Source organism: Rosa rugosa, chromosome 5 (genome assembly GCF_958449725.1).
Source record: "Rosa rugosa chromosome 5, drRosRugo1.1, whole genome shotgun sequence".
Lineage (NCBI taxonomy): Eukaryota > Viridiplantae > Streptophyta > Magnoliopsida > Rosales > Rosaceae > Rosa > Rosa rugosa.
This window is the reverse complement of record NC_084824.1, coordinates 45,377,628-45,381,839: the sequence shown is the minus strand read 5'-3', so window position 1 is coordinate 45,381,839 and position 4,212 is coordinate 45,377,628.

The window sequence follows — 4,212 nt, the reverse complement described above, 5'->3', positions numbered from 1 at the left end:
TTGATTAATGAAGGGAAAGCTTTTGATCCTATTGAGGAAATTTTACTTCCCTTTCGTTGCTATTGTACACGCAAACGAGTGAGTTTTCTCAACTTTTTTCCTTGTTAAATTGGAAGTATCGAAGCCTTGATCATCCATAAAAAAGAAGTTGATTGAATACTTAAACTTGTAAATAACTCTCAGTTAATTGATGTCTGCAATGTCAGGTACCATTTGAGATTGTTATACTCAAGGATCATGATGTAGCCAAGGCACTGATCGAGTACATTTCCCGCCGTGGCATCGGGAATTTAATTCTTGGTGCTTCATCCAGGAATGGGTTTTCTAAGAGGTACGGCTACCATTTCCAATCAATTTCATCTTTTCCATTTAGTGCTTTATCACATTATATCTGTTTCGTCGAATTAATGAACTTTTTTCTTTTTCTTTTTGGGATCTGCAGACTATTCAAGACATCAGATATTCCAAGTAGTGTGCAAAAGTTGGCACCGGATTTCTGCAATGTATTAACTATCAGCAAAGGAAAGATATGTGCAGTGCGTGCAGCCCGCCGCCGAGTGCCTGCCCTGCCGGCCCTCCCGGTAGAATCTAATTACATGTAAGCATTATAATTGCACAACTACTTGGGTGAACTCATATCTGCATCTGCGCTCTTGACAACATGACATACCATATATGACTAGAGAGCATTACCTTGACACTTGGTTTATAATGATTCTGATGCATGTCATTCTCCAGAGGCAGAGCCGCAAGCAGCAAATCATATGACGAGGTCTCAGTGCAAGAGCCTGACATGGACACTGGCCTCTCTTTTGTAGGCTCAGAAAGACGAAGTACTGATAGCATGTTGTATTCTTTCTACGAAAACTTTGGGCAAGCTGAATTGACCCAAATCTCTTGTATGTCCTTGAACGTGGACATCACTGAATCAGCATCAGAATCAGATTTTGGGAGTTTCGATGGCCTTAACACTTTGCATGAAATGCCATCAGCGGCGCAGCACAATGGCTCAGGAAATCCATTCTTGTCGCAGAAAGTACTGGTGAGAGTTGCACATTATTCGAACCAAAGAAATACACACACACACGAAGACTACTACTTGACAATTAAAGAGATAAGGACAGAAAAAAAGAACATTTGAAATGTGGATTTATTAGGGATGAAAGCGATATCATGCATGTGGTGGAGAAGGATTTCTAATATCTTTGTACTTGCAGGAAGAGATGGAAGAAGAGATGAAAAGTCTTAGAATGGAGCTGAAGCAAACGATAGAGATGTACCATGCAGCCTATAAAGAAGCACTGACAGCAAAGCAGAAGGTACTAGCTAGATAGAACCCTCAATCATAACTTTCTAACTACTTGGATGAATCCAAATATCATGCAAGAGATCTGGTGTACAAATTGTTTCATTTCTTTGGGATTTTAGTAGTCTAGAAGTTATTATATTGCCTAGCATACTATACAGTAATGTTTGATAAATTATCTTAAACTCTAGTACCGTTATCTTACTCATTCTATACAGGCTACCGAGCTCCAAGAGGGGAAAATGAAAGAAGAACAGAGACTAGAGGAAGCACTACTCACCTTAGAAGCAACTACAGCAGCTTTGAAGAATGAAAAAGAAAAGTCTAAGGCAGCAATGTTGGCAGCAGAAGCAGCTCAGAGGCTTGTTGAAGAAGAGGTGCAAAAGAGAGTGAACGCTGACAAGATGGAGGAGAACAAGGTTTTGGATACTTTTGGCCAGTTCTTTTTAGCTCTCAAATACCAAAGCTTATTTCATATCGTAGTTGCTCTGATTTTATTCTATGTGTACTTCTCAATCTTTTAGTGAGCTTGTTACTCTAGTTGGGCAATCTTTTAGCTATGCTAGGATTCCTGCATTACCCAGCAATTAATATGGTTAGTGCAAATAACAAGGAAATGAGATTGTTAATGAATTCAAAGCATTGAAAATATTGAGGTACTCTATCGGCGTGATGTTGTTTCTTTCTTTTTATTGAGAAAAATTAGAGAAAAACAGTACCAGAATAACCGAGTTTAATATCTCAAACCTGCAGCGTAAACTCCCCTACATCCCTTGCAATGCCCTCTCTTCAATCCCAGTAAAAAAAAAAAAAAACTCTCTTAACTTGGTATTCAAACCACGGAAAAGATCAGAAAGAGTTCACACAAGAATTTGGCAATAGAACCTAAAAGAACGCCTAGATTCTAATGTAATCTATCAGCAGTCGAACTAAGAGCAACATGCCAACAGAGGAAGATTTCCTTTGGAGGCCAAAAGATATGAGAATGCATTATGTTAAAATTAGGGGAGTGAAATTTGCACTCCACATTTTGCAAACCACACTCCCTTTGGTTTTTATTCCAGAAATACCCCTAGTCGTTTTCTTTCTTTCATTTGTCTTTTTGCCTTCAGTTTTTCATATGCTCAGCTAGCAATGCGGATGACAGTCGAGCCTCTGTAACTATTCAAAGACCCGGAGATATTTAAGCCATGAAGTATTTTCCAGGGCGATTCTAGCCCTTGTATGTAATTTGGTGTTCACAATATTGCCTTTTTCACCTGATCAATCTTCCTTGCCGATAAACCCAGGTTGTGCTAGAAGACCTGATGAGATCAGTGGGAACTTTAGGTTTGGAAAATTGGAATTCTAGAAACTGGTGTCACTTTCGTTGATGATCAAGCCAAACTGAACTTAATTGCGAAAGGTTGTTGATTTCTTAAAGAACTTGAAGAAACATTAGATGTGATGAACTAATTATTGATATCGATGCTTATCAAGATAGGCCGTTGGCTGAAAGAGAAGGCATTTCTTTTCTTTGAGGGAGACGAATAAACCCCAAAAGATTTTGAGTTGGGAATCAAGTTGAGAACGTTAATTCTTTTCGGTCTATAAGTTGGGATTTGGTTGATTGCAGGGTTGCTTTGTGGGTATTGGGTGGTTTTAAGAGTTTGGCTAGTTGAAACCCATAGCACAGAAGTTCAAGTTTTATTCTCTAATAGGTATTATAGGTTGGACTAGAAGGTTGAGATTTGAGAAGATAACAGGGAGATAGAGAAAGAGGTGTTGGAAACTTTCTGCAAATTGTTCTCTCTCACAGACGGGAGTTAAAGAAAAGCATAAGAAGTTGACGAGGATAGCTTTGTAATTTACGTGAATAAAAGTTACAAAGGGAGTGTGGTTTGCAAAATATGGAGTGCAAATTTCACTCCCCTAAGATTATATGCATAATAGACTGTCACTTTCGTATAGAATGCAATGACACTAGTTAGATTAATATTCTACCAAAGACTAAAGAAAAATCTCAATCTAGCGGTCTGTAATCATCAGACATGGGTAGAACAATGTACTATATTTTGTTACAGTAGAGGGGAACCGAAACCTAACCTGACTTACTCTTAATCTATCAGCAGTCAAATCTAGCTAGCTAGGAGCAGGATGCCAAAAGAGGAAGATTTCCTTTGGAGGCCAAAAAGTATGAGAATGCGTTATGTTAAAGTTATATGCATAATAGTGATAATACTTTGTCACTTTTGTATCGAATGCAATGATTAACAATCTACCAAAGACTAAACCAAAATCTCAATCTGGTGCCCATAATCATTAGACATGGTAGTGTAAGAACAAATTTGTGGTTATGGACTATAAGAGAGTTTATGTTTCTAAGGCACGTTGTAGCAACGCTTTTTTTAAGACATTATTTGCCCCACTATCAAGTGTGCAAAGGGAGATAATCAAATATGCCTCACGAAAACCAACCTAAACACTTAAAAGAATGTTTACAAGATGGCTCAAGGTTACTAGAAACTAATTGTACACTATTAGGGCCCGTTCGGTATCATTTTGCGATACTGTTTTTTATTTTACGAATTCAAAAACTTATGTAATTTGCGTTCGGTGCATTAAATTTGAAAAACAGGGAAAACAAATTTTAGGAAACAATTCAGGAACTATGAATAAATATGGGAAATGACTTTTTGACGTTTTCCTTGTTTCCTAAAAACAACCCGCCCTGTAATTAGAGAAAGTGATTTATTTTTATTTTTTTACTTTTAAGCACATAGATCTACAAACTCTTCTTCTCGCTCTCTTTCGATCTTTCTCTCTTTCTCTCCCACAATTTCCATTGAGACTTTCTTTATCTGCTGTTTTAACTTTCTTATTCCCCGTCTTTTTCAATCAATTGAAACTTGCAGAATCATGCAATG